The sequence below is a fragment of the Schistocerca americana genome, chromosome X, assembly GCF_021461395.2.
Source record: "Schistocerca americana isolate TAMUIC-IGC-003095 chromosome X, iqSchAmer2.1, whole genome shotgun sequence".
Taxonomy (NCBI): Eukaryota; Metazoa; Arthropoda; class Insecta; order Orthoptera; family Acrididae; genus Schistocerca; species Schistocerca americana.
The window spans coordinates 464,122,703-464,138,624 of NC_060130.1; positions in this window are offsets into that span (position 1 = coordinate 464,122,703).

The window sequence follows — 15,922 nt, forward strand, 5'->3', positions numbered from 1 at the left end:
TCCGGTTACACGTTTCTCCATGGAAAATTTCCTGTCACATACATTATACGAATGTCCACGAATCGGAAAAAAACGTTCCAATGTATCAAAGCGTTTAGCCTCCGCCAAAGATGCACATATTCTAATCATACAGACATTCTTATTTTACCCAACACAACCGTCGGAATATTTTCTGGTACATATTCTTTTATGCAATCAAATAGGAAGGAGCACACTTCATTTGCTCCTTTCTTCGTAGTGCCTCCATGGCACACAGGCATTACAGATTCATTACTCCTCATTTTATGGATGCAAAATATTTGTACACATAGATTCCGAAGATAAAATACATGCCGTATAGGTAGTTATGACAGTGGCAGGTTTTTCATGAAGTCAAAACAAATACCAAGAAGTCAATCACTATGTTTGCACTCTTCCTCAGAAATTTTCATGATCTTGGAGAACTTTTCAGCTCGGCGTTTATCTACAACAACCCCCAGAGCAACTTTTCTTTTAGCCGTATCGTTCAACATAGGACTTTTCATTTTTAATTTAAGTTCTTCGCATTTCATGCATGTGTCACCTGGTGGTGGATCGAATGACAGAATGAAATGTTTCCTAAAATATTCGGCACAGTACTTGTATGTAATGCCAGAATTGCGATGTTTTGTTTGAAACAAGTCATACATAGCCTGAACTGTGAGCCTAAATTCATGTGAAGAGTACTGTGACTCTTGTACAGGAAATGAGTCTATGTGATCATGAATGAGTTTCACAGGAGCAGGTGCCATAGCATGATTCTTTCTATCAGTTCCCCTCATATCTCGTGAACTCGTCTTTTGAAAAAAGAATGACTGAAGTATCGTTACTCTTTTCTCTGTTACACCAAAGAGAGAAACGAAGCCGTACGGTACCATTTCCGTCGTTCAGTGTTTACTGGCACAAAAAAGTCGTAGGAAGATGTCGGTGACCATTTCCTTGTAGACTCATCCCCCGTGGCCTTCCTTCTACAACCGACTAGTTTTGTGTCACCGCAGCTAGAAAGAAGCAAAACGAATAGACCATTACTTCGTCATCCTAATTTCAGACGCAATATGCACCAAAAAATGTAATAATATTTTTTTATGCAGCTCTGAAAACACTTCACTGACCTGCATGGATCACCGGTACTTCTTTCTGCAACATGTTCTCCTTTCCCGAGTAGTATACTCATGACTTTTCACGTTTACTGTTTTTCCACCATTTTGTATGTAATTTCCAACATTGCATTCTCCTTCATTTCGTTTCTTCGTACTTTCAGTACGATCCAGCTCAATATTTGATGCCATTATATAACTCACAACACATGTGCAGAAATAACAGTTGAAGTACGGCAAGCGGAACGTGACGCATAATGCATTAGGTATTCGGTAGATGGAATGCGAAGATGCTCATCGCTGGCCGAAGTGGCCGAGCGGTTCTAGGCGCTTCAGTCTGGAACCGTGCGACCGTTACGGTCGCAGGTTCGATTCCTGTCTCGGTCATGGATGTGTGTGATGTCCTTCGGTTAGTTAGGTTTAAGTAGTTCTAAGTTGTAGGGGACTGATGACCTCAGATATTAAGTCCCATAGTGCTCAGAGCCATTTGAACCATTTGACGATGTTCATTATTGAAATGTCGTTATTTCTGTAGTGAAGCCGCTTCAAAAGTAACATCGCTGTAATGAAGTTTCAAACACACACTTACAATGTGTGGGATAACGCCCTTTTCATGCTTGTACGTATGTTTATAGATCCTGGTGCCGTTCTTAACTCATTTTATCCAAGTTTGGAATAAGACCTATTCAAAAATGACTGTATCGTTCTTGTCATTTTATCCCTTTTGAAATTAATTCACCAAGAATGCAACCAAAGGTCATAAAACTAAACACCTTTAGCGCAAAAAGCATCTCGGGCGTAAATGATACAAATAATTGTCTCCAATTCCTCAAATGGTTCAAATGGCTCTGAGCGCTATGGGACTTAACTTCTAAGGTCATCAGTCCCCTAGAACATAGAACTACTTAAACCTAACTAACCTAAGGACATCACACACATCCATGCCCGAGGCAGGATTCGAACCTGCGACCGTAGCGGTCGCGCGGTTCCAGACTGTAGCGCCTAGAACCTCTTGGCCACGGCCGGCTCCAATTCCTCCAACGATACGGTGACAGTGGTGTTTCTTATATCGTTCCGAGCACTTTATTCTGTGTGCTTTCTGTTTAGTAATACGCAGGATCGGTTCATCAAAAAGAAGTAGGAAAGCACTGATAACGGCGTCATCCGCTCCGTGGCAGTCCTCCTTCTGGACGTTCCACACAGCCCTTCTTAACCACCTTCCATCCCGTTTCACATGTAGCTGCCGTCTTCATATTTGTGCTATTTGGCTTCTGAGATTGTGGTGCAATCATCCGAGAGGGGAGACATCTACTATCGATAACTCCTCCAAGACCCGCTACTCTGGCAGATGATCACCTTATGAATGCAGTAAGTCAGTTTCTGATTCGATGAATGATTTCTGCAGAACGCTCAAAATCTCTCCATTCGTAAGACCACACTGATGCGACGGAATTTAAAACTTGCGTCACATGCCAGAAAAAAAAGTGTCTAACCGATTAAGCGAGTTACAACAACAAATGCGACTGAAATGTTGCATTACGATGTCAGTCGTGGAAACCTTTCCGACACAGCGCCTATCAGCATTCCAGACAATAGCTGTCGATCAAATTAAAATGCAGTGAAATTGCCTTTGTAATTCTGATAAACTATTTAATTACGAGAACAGCAATATTCTGAAAGGGAGTTAAGCTGTGGGCCTATTGACCCCACCTGCTGTCCTCGGTATACTTCATGAAATTTACATGAAATAATGAAAATTCAGAAAATTACGTGACACTATTCTTGAAAGTAGAAGCTGTGGCATCACGTATCGATACTACTCCTACTAGCGTATCACAGTCGGCAATGGAATTGCAAGTTTCAGTCCAAAGCCGATTGCGGTATGCTGAGGGTAGGGGCGCTGTTCCGCTCATTTCAACTGTAAGCCCTATATAATACGACATGAAATTTTTTTAAAATCTGTCAATGTGATAAATTATTAGTTTCATTAAATTATATAACGCGAATAAAAGTAAAACTTCAACCTCAAAAACTGTTCAAAACAAAAAACTGTTATCCCAAAATTGGACACTGCTAAAATAACCCCAACTCTACCAAGTGAACTTGACAAAAAACAATCCAACAATTGGCAAAGCCTAAAAGAAATGTTCATCAAAACAGCACAAAATTTAATCCCACTTCGAAAGAAACAAAAACAGCCGTCGTGGAACGCCGATTGTGAAACAGCAGTTAAGTCTAGGCATGAGGCATTCAAAAATTGAAACAGTAGCAAAACTGATAATACGTACAACACCTTTCTAACTGTAAGCAAAGAAATATCTAAATTAATCCGACACACTAAAAGAAAGTACCAAAATACCCAACTTTTAGAAATCGAAAAAGACTTCCAGAAGAACAATACAAGAAACTGTTATAAAACATTAAAAAAAACTAACCGGTTACCAACATACAGTCTTTGTTCCAAAAATGAAAATGGCAGTTTGGCTCTTAACAACCACGAAATTTGTAAGGTACTTGTTAATTGTTTTGAAAAACTATTAAATTGTCCAGAACCAGCGAATAAATTCCAACCACAGCAAACTAATAACACAAACCCTGACTCTAAAGAACCTGATGAAATAGAAATAACTAAACAAATTAAGAGACTTAAAAACAAAGCGTCCGGAGAAGACGGTATAATTTCTAGACTACTAAAATCAGCCGGCCCTAGCACAAAAAAAAAGAGATCACTCAACTAATAAGACATCTCTGGCAGTCTGGGAAAATAACTGAGACCTGGAAAACTGTCTTAATTCATGTATTACATAAAAAAGAGGATAGAATCGATGTTTATGATTACCGAGGAATTTCTTTTCTCGCAATCACATACAAAATTTTCTCACAATATTTACTTGATCAAGAGCAAGAACAGTTAGAACCTAAAATTGGCGAATACCAAGCAGGCTTTAGACCAAACAGATCCCGTCCGTAACTAACTCTTAATCTAATTGTCTGTATACTAACTTTGATGCGACAGACTCCCTTTACATATAATCAGAATTTCTTTAGGTTTTATAAGAATACTTTAGATAAGAATATGCAGTGGTAGTCGTTAAAGGCTTCACCCATTGTCCTAGTGACAAACATCTCTCATTTGGCAGCTCTCTATACAGGTTGTCCCGTACCTCCTAAGAGTCGTCAGAAGCATGTTCTCTGGTGTTTCGACAGATACTTGCCATTTCGTTTTTGCGATGTGTAGCTGGAGTCAGCCTAAACAACTACTCCTCATCACTTCTTTCATGCGACACCGAGTGGCGGCGGTAAATGTCGACTTGCTTCCCTTTAACGACAAAATTATTTTCAAAGCGGAATTTTACGTGCACATTCGATAGAGCGGACGAAAATTAGTCTAGTGCGATATTTGTTTTAGCTTCATTTATCAACAGGGACTGCAAAACACCAAGAATAACCGATACTCCAGCTGAAACTGAGCAGCGCCGCTGCATGGCCGTAGCAAGCCAAGATGCTGCTCAGTTGTTGCTGGAGTGCTGGCTGTTCCTCGTATTTTGCTGTCCTTATTGATACGTATCAATAGAACGAATAACGTACTGGACTAGGCACGCAAAAATACCGTTTTTAAAAGTCGTCTTGTATGTAACTGGAAACAAACCGGATTTTTCCGCCTACACAGGGCGTCGCGTGAAAGACGTGATGAGCAGTATTTGTCTGAGCTGATTCCAGCACATACTCCAAGCACGAAATGGTAAATATCTGACGAAACACCAGAGAAAATTCGCCTGATGACTGTTAACAGGGACACGCTATATACACTCCTAGCTTTGTTGTGCACCTCTTGTGTTGTAAACGCTGATTTTTCAGAAGTTTATTTGCAGAGATTGTATACCACGGAGGGTTCCTCCCATTACAAACTGCTCTATTGGGTTCTTATAAATCCACTACTTCGTCAAATGTTCTTCTGAATCTGACCTAAAGTTCTTCTACATGCTTCTGCCCAAAGCTGAAAGTTTTGAATTCCTTCTTGAGATATAACAATACTGCTTGTTTATCTTGTTTAATAGACACGTTAACCTTGCTATTTGTTTTCGTTGTCTCTTGTACTTCGGTAAAAATATTGGCACAGTGTCGTTATAACAGCGTAACATCGCTTGGTAGACACTCTAAACAACTGGTTGTGTACAAACTGTCTTAGGATTTATAGCAAATTCTCCTTTATAATGATGTTTTATTTTCGTTAATAATTGTTGATTAGTGTTAATTGACTGCATTGAAAAACCATGCAAACGTCCACGACAGGGACGCATTGTTTTTCTCCTGCAACAGGCTATTATTTATCACATCCCCTCTGGAAGGGCTCACAAGCTCTTGTAAGAGGTTCCAGAAAATCTCTCAACCTTGTGACAGGAGCAGGCAGCTGTCCAGAACACAAGAGCACCTCGTCGAGAATGTAGTCCTCGGTTTAGCGCCGGAGTAACAATGGCCGTTGATGGTGTCGGCGGGGGATGAACGTGAACACGTGGGCGCGGAAGACGGCTGTCCCGATGTCTGGGCGCGGCCCCACTATTTATACGTCACTCGCTGAGGTTCCCCGTCCGCATGTGTTCTGGTCTACGATTCCAGATGTTTCGGCCCACAATCAGACTGGAAAACGGTGCTACACGTATCCTGTATATGTGCTGCACAGCTTTCAGATATTTAATTAGGTACATTTTGAGAACGTTGTGTCGTACTCGAATGCGCCTAGGTTAAAGCCGTACTTCTTAACTTCCGAAAGGCATTCGATAGAGTGTGCACTGTCGGTTGGAGGAAAAAATACGATCTGGACAGGTCTGTGACTGGATTCAGGGCTTCCCAACAGTTCTTAACGTCACATTCTCATCTGATTTAAAAGTAACTTTGGAAGTACCCAAACAGAATGTTACGGAGCCGTAACGGTCCACAATATATACGGTAGTTACAATTAAACTTAAAACAATTTATCGTATGGGTAGGCAACTTTATAGGAATGGTGTTCAGACAGTGCGCTGCAGGATTTGGGTTGATAGTAGTCTTAGTGTCATGACTTGCCCTTAGCCGCCCGTATTGTACGGCGACACAGGGCTGAAAACACAAGCATCAGTGTGCATTACAGCTGCTGACAGTCTGGACAACGTGATCAGGGTTTTACTAGTAAAGCTGTTTTATCAAAAATACAGCAACAGTGCTGTTGTTATTCGCGAGTGTCAACACGTTGAAGGAATACGGTGATGTCCTTTTTCTGCACTCCGGTTGAAGAACATGATTCGGAAGTTCGAATTAACTGGCGATTTGGGAATTGCTCCTGGGAGAGGCATTGGGCCAACTGCGCCACAAATTGTTGAAGAAGTTACTTTTGCCATGGCTGAGAATGCTGGAGACGATGTTCGATCTTCAAGCAATCCACGAGCTGTGTCACGACAGCTAAACATTCCGTGGTCCACCGTTCGAAAGGTGCTACGAGCTATTGTGAAATGATATCTCGAATGCGTTCCAGGTTGTTGTGGATGCAGATGGTAGTCACACTGAGCAACGTTTGTAACCCGGAGAAGGAGGGGGGAAGGAGATTAGTGTTTATCGTCCCGTCGAGAACGAGGTCATTAGAGACGGAGCACAAGCTCTTATAAACTGGAACGTAAATGTGGTACACAATTAACAACTGTTACCCTCCCTTGTGGAAATTAAAATATGTTTAATTCTATGTTATATTCGTCATTTCTCTTCCCTATGTCCTTACAAATGTTTACAAAAGTTTCATTGTCCTACAGTCACTCGTTTTTCATGAGGGCCCTCTCAAGTAGCGAAAGTCTAATTATAACCACCCTGTATATTAGTGATATACTGGAAAATATCGGAAGGTCGGTGAGACGGTTTGCGGACTACAATATTGCATAACGGTAGAGGCAACTGCAAAGAAAGAAAATTGTAGCGAAATCCAGTAACATCTGCAGAGGACCGACGCTTGGCGCAGGGACTCGCACTTGACTCTCGGTATAAATAAATGTAGAGTATTGTGTACAGTTAGGACGGAAGACTCATTCCTGATGCATTACACTGTTTCTGATAAGTCACCCATAATACATCTAGGAGTAACCGTCAAGAAGTGTGGGGAAAGAGATGTAAAAAAACTTAGTGTGGTGCATAGCTGCAGCCAAGGCGCTGAGAGTATCCGATCTGGTATTACAGTTGTGGAATGATCGTAGATATGCGACATGTGGCGAGAGGCAGTGAGTAAGAAACGGATGAAGTAAACAGAGCGGGGGCAAATTTCGCCACCTATCGGCTCGCATCCAACCTAGCTGAGTAAAGGAAGGACTGATATGATGAAAAAACCGAATGTTGCACAAATAACTTACGCAAGCGTTCATCGCAGCTCCGATCGTCTGGCGTACTCACTGTTTGTGTAGAGTTGAGCTACAGCACTGTAGGAACGACTTCACACGACTAAAGGCTGGACTAATATCTGACCGAGCGAGGTGGCGCAGTGGTTATCACAGTGGACTCGCATTCGGGAGGACGACGGTTCAAACCCGCGTCCGACCCTCCTGATTTAGGTTTTCCGTGATTTCCCTAAATCGCTTTAGATAAGTGCCAGTATGGTTACTTTGAAAGGGCACGGCCGACTTCCTTCCCTAATCCGATGGGACCGATGACCTCGCTGTTTGGTCCCCTGCCCCAAATCAACCTACCAAACAGCTAATTTTTATTTAATTTGAGGTGGAAATATTTTTCTAAATTTTTGGACTGCATGTAGTCAGAAGAGTGATATTTTGCAGGCTACATCAGTTTGTTCTTCTCAATTCAGATGTTCATCCAAGATTATGGTTCAAATGGCTCTGAGCACTATGGGACTTAACATCTGTGGTCATCAGTCCCCTAGAACTTAGAACTACTTAAACCTAACTAACCTAAGGACATCACACACATCCATGCCCGAGGCAGGATTCGAACCTGCGACCGTAGCATCCAAGATTATGTCAAGGTCTTTTAATGTTTTCTGGAAACGCTAAATGGGTACCGTTGAGATGTACTGGAAGAACTGTTTCACGAAAATGTCCAGTGAATACCTAATGTCCGCTGATCAACTTACCTTGAGATGTGAGTATGATCCGTGACTTCTTAGGGTTTAGTTTAAGATCCATCTTTTGCGCCCATAATAGAAATTGAATGTAACACCGACAATGTATCATTACTTCATAAGAAATTGTCGTGAATGCTTTTTTCGACACGCGTGCGTTGAAACATGTTTTAATAAAAACAGACCTGTCCAGAAGATGCCATCTTGTGGCTGAAAATTTATAGCAACTTGAGAACTGTCTGTTGTTGATACAACTCGTTTAATTTGTCTGCAGAGGTTTGAAAAACAATATCATATTTAGCCTTTCCTACGTCGAAGCTGAGCAGTTTTTTCCACAGTCTCTCTTCACTTTGACAGAAGGTTTAGGAGCTTGTTTGTCATACAGTGCTATATGTCACGGCTTAATGCCCAGATTTTACCTTGTAATGTGGGCACATTGCTTGTTTCCTGCCATGGAATACCGGAAAATCCTTTTGTAGGGCATTATGATTAACCTGTTTTAAGTTTCTGCAGATTATTGAGTGAGGTTTTTACTCTGCTGGTCTGCACTGGTGAATATCACAGTATGGGCAGAAAATCCTAGAGCAGACTTCTGACTGGGGAGAGTTATTTTATCTTGCTGAACACCGTGCAACATTTGAGAGGCCCTATGCAACTAACGGACATACTAATCACTCTTCCGTGCAGTATCGTACAGCTGCGTCCATACCTTGAGACAGGAAATGGCATGTTTGTAATAAGGCAAGTAGCCTCACGGATAGTGCGACCAAGTCTGAAACACCACAGACTGTCAGCATCGCGACAAGTATTGTAGCATCCCTTGATGTGGCTTGCCAGCGAGGATGTGCCCAACAACACTGTACACAGGAGAGGCACAGCACAGTTTTTTCAGACAATTGGTTCTATGTACAGCGCACAATGGACACATGCGTGTGTGGAGGTTCCGATGAAACCGAAAGTTGCCATACTGCACTCTTCATTGTAGTATGGGCTCAGCACCTGGCTTGATGGGACAGGGCACCTTTGGGTGTAGAATACTAACACCTTTGGTTCACATAGCAGGTAAATTGGATAGCAGGCATTACGTTTCTGATGTGTTAAAGTTGATGACTGTACCCTATCTTCGACGTGTCCATGACGTTACATTTCAACAAGGTGACACAAGACCGCATGTAGTCAGTGCAAACACAGCGTGTTCAACTGTTGCCCCACGCAGTACTTTCTCCAGATTTCTCGCCCACTGAAAACATGTGTTTACGGGTTGTAAAGAGACTAACACGCCACCACTCACCAGCCACTACGATCGATGAACTCTAGAACAGAACAGAATGAGACAATCTGTCATCCAGACTCTATTCGATTGAATCCCCATGAGGTTAGGACCATTGTTCCTGTCACAGGTGGCAGCTCTATGTGTTAAACGTCACACACTGTATGCCTCTAAATCACACACAAAATTGATCATGTATTCTTCCTACTACACTGCAAAGTTACTTGTTATATTTTCTGTTGTTGTAATTTCAGTGGTCAACATTGTACACACAGGGGTGAGAATGAATATCATGGCGACGTTTCTGCCAAGGAAGTGAACATGGCTTGATCATTTAGAGGACTCATTATTCTATGCGAAAGATTGATAACGGGCTTATGGGAAGTTGTACTGTCAACTCTAAGTACAGAAAATTTGAAATGCTACTGATTTAAGCTACTCTGACAGTGGGTAAATTTTGACCTCTCCCTTTCTGAGAAAGAAGATCGTAGAACGGAAGAAACTAATCAGATTTTCGTGGGATGTTCTCATTGTAAGGACGAATTTATTTGAGTAAGCTAATATACAAGATGCAAGTCAGTCACTACACCAATGGGCACATAAATATGGCGATTGTACAGACGATCAGTTGAAATGGCGTCCCCGTTCAGTCATTTATATATACTGTCAGATAAGGCAAATGATCGTGTTGGGATACGCCGGCTGCTGGACACGACGGGCGCACTATGGGCCTTGATGGGATCCTTCAGGAATTCTGCTCGCTGTAAAAGTCGACAGAAAGCTGGCCAAAATGTCAATATAATTTCTGACTGCCTGCTTCCATTCATACTAACTCTGCCTAACCCCATTCATGATCCAAAATTGATGTTTCCCGGCAGTATACGCGAAGCTCAGCAGTTGAATTACACACACCTACGCCCCATGTGACATTGTTTTCGTTTTGAACATTGTGGCAACGAGTCGAGCCTGGGTGCCAACGGGCGTGGCATGTTTGAGTAGCTGGATTTATCTCACCATGCACGCCAGTCTTTACTGCTCCGATTTACACTCTGCAATCAAGTTGGAGGACAAAATTTTGACCCCTTTTGTAATTTACTGCACCGTCTCGTACTGACATTGAGTTTTTTGACGTCCCTCGCTATTTCCAAACCATACTGAAACTTGGGAGCTCCTCACCGCCTGGATTTCCTGATATGAATTCTCTCTTGAAGAAAATGACACTTCACCATCCTACCCAACTCGCTAAGTATTCGCAGGCACCATCCGCGCAACCACCTTCAAAAAAATGGCTCTGATCACTATGGGACTTAACATCTGAGGTAATCAGCCCCCTAGAACTTAGAACTAATTAAACCTAACTAACCTAAGGACATCACACACGTCCATGCCCGAGGCAGGATTCGAACCTGCAACCACCTTCCGGTAATGGCTAATTCGTTCAGGAAATAATTAAGATACCAAATTAGGTCTGAAGAATCTTTGACGCCACCGCTCACAATCTCTGAGAGCTCACTGGGTCCAAACTATGCCTTTTCAGGAAGAGGTTCCCTCCAGAAAAATTCCGCAAGCTCGTATTTCGTCCACTGCCCAAAAGTATCGAGTAAACTGATATTCTTAAAATGTTTAGTAGCCTAACGATGTTTGAGTAAGTATTTTGTATTTAATTCTCTTCTTGTGCTGATAAATCAGTGATATTTCTCTCCAAGTAACCTCGTTAACTCCGAAATCTGAAATATTCGGAAAGAGTTTACACTTTCGTAAGCCGACACCTAAGAAGAATATAAGGGTAATTTGCTAGTGGGGATAATTTCCTTGTGCAGTTCGTTGGATGCCGTTTCCAATTTGTATCCTGGTGCGACTTTTGTAATTAACAAGTGTTGTTGGGTGATTGATTTGGGCGAATGGACCAAAAAGCGAAGTCATCGGTCCCATCGGATTAGGGAAGGATGCTGAAGGAAATTGGCCCTGCCCTTTCAAAGGAACCCTCCCGGCATTTGCCTGAAGCGATTTAGAAAAATTCCCATCAGAATTGCCAGACGCAGGTTTGAAATGTCGTCCTCCCGAATGCGAGAGCAGTGTGCTAGCCACTGCGCCACCTCGCTCGGTGCGTAATTTTTAAACTACACAGCATCTTACTTTACCCTATCAGCAGTCGAATGACAGAACAGTTAAATCGCCAACATATCTAGATCCCTTTTATGTGTTAAGTCTTTCTCAGTACCGCCACAATTTAAAAGAAAGTGCATAACTGGAAACAATGTATTCTACAATGTTTTGTATTTTGTTTAATGAGACAGAGCATATAACATTATGTTCCAAATTGAAATGAAGGTAGGTTTCATGGCGCTGTAGATACGTAACTCATTTTGAAGAAGACACTCCGAAAATATGAAATATGGCCCCACAAAAATGACAGTTCATGAATTATGATATCATTTTACCGATGGACACGGAAGTAAACCCCGCTGTAAGGAGACGTATGAAGTGTGACGAACAGGACTAGAAGCAGTGAACTCTAGCAGAAGTGGTCGTCGCGTTAGCAAAATCGTTTAACATGCTATTCTGCATTACAGGACGCGAAGCGGTACGCCACCTGGTGGGCGAGAGTTGTGATATTGAGCAAACATGCGCTGTTTGCAGGCGGTAAAAGCCCCACGTCTGTGCACCACAGAGAGGCCGGTAGAATCCACAACGGAATGTTGACTTACGCAGCTCAGAGACAGGTGACCAGTCGGTACATCGATGAGAAACTGCAAAGTAAACCTCACTAATTCTATCGAAGTTCTCATACTGTTACTATAGTGCCCCATACCACACTTAACACAAGATACACGACAAAAAAGAAAGAGACTGCTCGCTTTACGAGGTTGTTACTTGTTATTTATTGTTCGGCTGTCTTTCGAAGTTTAATTGTGTCCTTACGCTGTGACAGTTTTCATCAAAGTCTATCAAATCAGCAACGGTGTACGAGCATTTTACTACTGACTTTTCTTGTTCCCCGCTGAAACATGTGGTATAGAAGCAATAATTTCTTGTACGCCAGCGCAAGGCATAAACGGCGCAAAGGTACATGTGGAAATATTTAGAGCAGTGTGAAACGTGTGTGCACGCAAATGGGTCCAACTGGTTGAATATGTATGAACCAGTATACTAGCTTGCAGCATCAGTCTTTTATCTTTTGTCGTGTGCTCCCTATGCGTCATAATTGGGTGAAATGAAAGAACATAGATGTTGAAAATAAATAATTATTACCACTGAGTTGATCGATTTTTTTGAAGTTTGTCACTGCCTAAAACATAGTTCCAATTCGAGAAACAGTTTTGCTCTAAAACGCCACGACAAAAATTATGTACAAATGCGACATGTCTCTCTTCTTTTTTGTTAGATCGGATGTTTTATCAGTCATTACTGTCTTTGGAGAGATAGAACATCGACATAAGGAACTCTGTTCTTTAACAAATGCTTATCAAGTGGAGAATTGTAGAATTATTGTCCTCTGAACAACATTCATGTGCTATTTATCTATAGCTCACTATTCTACGATCGACAACTGTTCTGCTAGAAGGAAGGAGGATTATTGCTGGACAACTCGTCGACTGCGAGGTTATCAGGGACGGAGCACAATCTCAGAGTGGAGTATGAGGAATGAATTCGCCTGTGTCCTGTTCAATGCAATCACCGACAGTTTCACCATAAGCTGAAAGGCGGCTAGCTCTTTGGCCCGAGATAAAAGCTTTCATTTTACATGACGGAAATCTGTCAGTGGGTGGTAGGAGCTAGGAGTACGTTAAACGAAAGACTTGATCAGTAAACATCTCCTGACTTTCAAATGGTTCAAATGGCTCTGAGCACCATGGGACTTAACAGCTGTAGTCATCAGTCCCCTAGAACTTAGAACTACTTAAACCTAACTAACCTAAGGACATCACACACATCCATGCCCGAGGCAGGATTCGAACCTGCGTCCGTAGCAGTCGCGCGGTTCCGGACTGCGCGCCTAGAACCGCGAGACCACCGCGGCCGGCTCTCCTGACTTTCCTAAAAGCTTTAGAAAACAGCTCTGTCCTACTTAAGTTTCAGAAGTTGCAGAAGAATCGATGATCAACCTCTTGTACAGTTTTTTAACATTTCACAGTATCTGTAATGTAAGGCAACTGCTGGCTGAATGAGCAGAATCTGGTGTGATAGAAGTGACTTCAGTAGGTTGTAACACTCAGCGGGAAGGTTTTTAGCAAAGAGGGAGCAAATCTAATTCATTGACTGTTGACTTTTCGCCTTTTCTTGGCAGGATATTTGTCAACGAAACATTACGCCATTGGCAGTCTGTAGTAACTTTTGAGAGGATTAGTGCACGCATGTTGTTACTGAGAAGGAAGTAGTAAGCTCTTTTTGGAGACTTGAAAATATGAGTCACGACAGGCGGCGAGCACAAGTCACGGTGTAGAAGTCGCGTAGACTAGCCTGTTTTACACGAGCGAATTTCTGGTCAAAATTGACTACTCGAAAGTGCGCGTGTAAATCAGCAACCAACAACGCCACCAATGTGTCTATGGCGCCAACGATCTATGGATTGTGCCGAGTGTGGAGTTGTAAATTTCTAAGTACGCTTAACATTACACGTACGCATATGCAGGGGACAGTGGGCGCGTCTGCTAATCTATTCTGGCCGAGCTCACAGAAATGATTTTTTTTTTTTGCATTACTAATCTTTATTGTGTTATCTGCTTTGTTTCCGTCACACACTGAAAAGTTACACACCGTCCTGATAGGTTTTCGTGCTAGTGTTCTACTACAAAAGAGACGAAATATCTGAAAGCAAAAAGGCACCTTCGTTTTATAGAGGAAAGGTCTACACTATTCATAAATAAGAAAGTAAATAGATAAAGTGTTTTAATTAAAATTATTTCAACAGCAAAAAACTTAGCATTATTTGACGAGAAAACTAATTTTCGAAGTTATTTGGCACTTCGCAAGAAAACTGGATACAAAGAATAAAGTAAAAAAAGAGCTATTTATTTCGTTCTAGATATTGTTTGATGTGTTTTCAAACGTATATTTTCTCGAATAAATATATGTTTATGTTCTGAAACTTTTGGATGGCTGTTTTCGTATTCTTTCAATTCCCGGGAGTGTAATGAATTTATCAGATGACCATTGACAAGAACCTCCACTATGAATTCTGCTTGGATCATTAATAAACTCTATTATCATTGTTTGTTCCTATATTTTGTACTGTATTTCTTTTTTTTCTTAAAGAAGGTAGTCCCCCATAACCTTACTTTCACCGTTCGGATGCCAAACTGCACAGCAGACAGCTCTTACAACACACCCAATTTTGCGTTGACGTGTAAAGGAAGATGACCACTGGAAACAGAAGAGACTCAATGAAGAAATAAAAAGCCAGGGCTCTGCTATAGACTCACTTGCCTCGAATAGTCAGTTGAGACAAGAAAATCGATCGTGTAAAAGGGGCTTTAGAGGTGAACAGATCGGCGCTCTGCAAGCTGCGCTCTCAACTGGTGGAATCGTCTTCGGTCCCATGTGTGAGTCCTCAAATTCGCGATCGTAGTGCTGCACTTCATACTAGAAAGGCGCAGTGTCCCCAGTATTCACGTATTTCGAGAGCTTTCGGAACAGTAATGCCTCCGAATTTTTTTTTTTTTTTTTTTTTTTTTTTGCGGAAACTCTTAAAGTTTTTTGAATAAAGCAAACATTATTAACGTTCTACATTCTTCATGTCTTCATACTTTTTCCTCAATATTGCCACCCTGGCGACGAACACATTTCTCCCAACGAGAGACCCGTTTACTGATACCGCCACTTTAAAATGTCCGATTTTGTTGACAGAACCAAAATCTCACCCCTGCTTGCTCGGCTTCATCACTATCAAAGTGAAGTCCTCGGAGGCTTTCTTCATGTTTTGGAAAACAGATGAAAATATGATAGGGCCATGGAGGACTGTATGGAGGATGATTTATGACAGTGAACACAAGGCGTCGGCTTGTTGCCGATGTTACAGCGCTTTTGTGTGGCATTGTCATGTCGAAGGAGAGGGTGCTCCGTGTGTGGACGAATTCTTCGAATTTGAAACTGGATTACAGCACGCTGTTTCTCACGCACTGAAGTAGTTACATTACACGCTGCCAGGTTACACGCTACGATTCGCCCCTCTCTAGCGACAGAGGGTTGCAAATATATAGACATGAAGAATAAAGGTGTAGAATGTTAACAATCATTGGTTCATTTACAAAACTTAATGAATTTTTACTTAAAAATTCGGAGGCATTACTTTTCAGCATTCCACTCGTACGTAGAAGATATGGTAAGCGTCGCTTACAGGTCCGGCATACTAGAACTTGCGAATGATAGTAGTTCAAATCTGTGAAAGTTTTCACTGTCTCATATTTGGTATAAATACGCTGTCAATAATATTTTTTTGAATTAAAG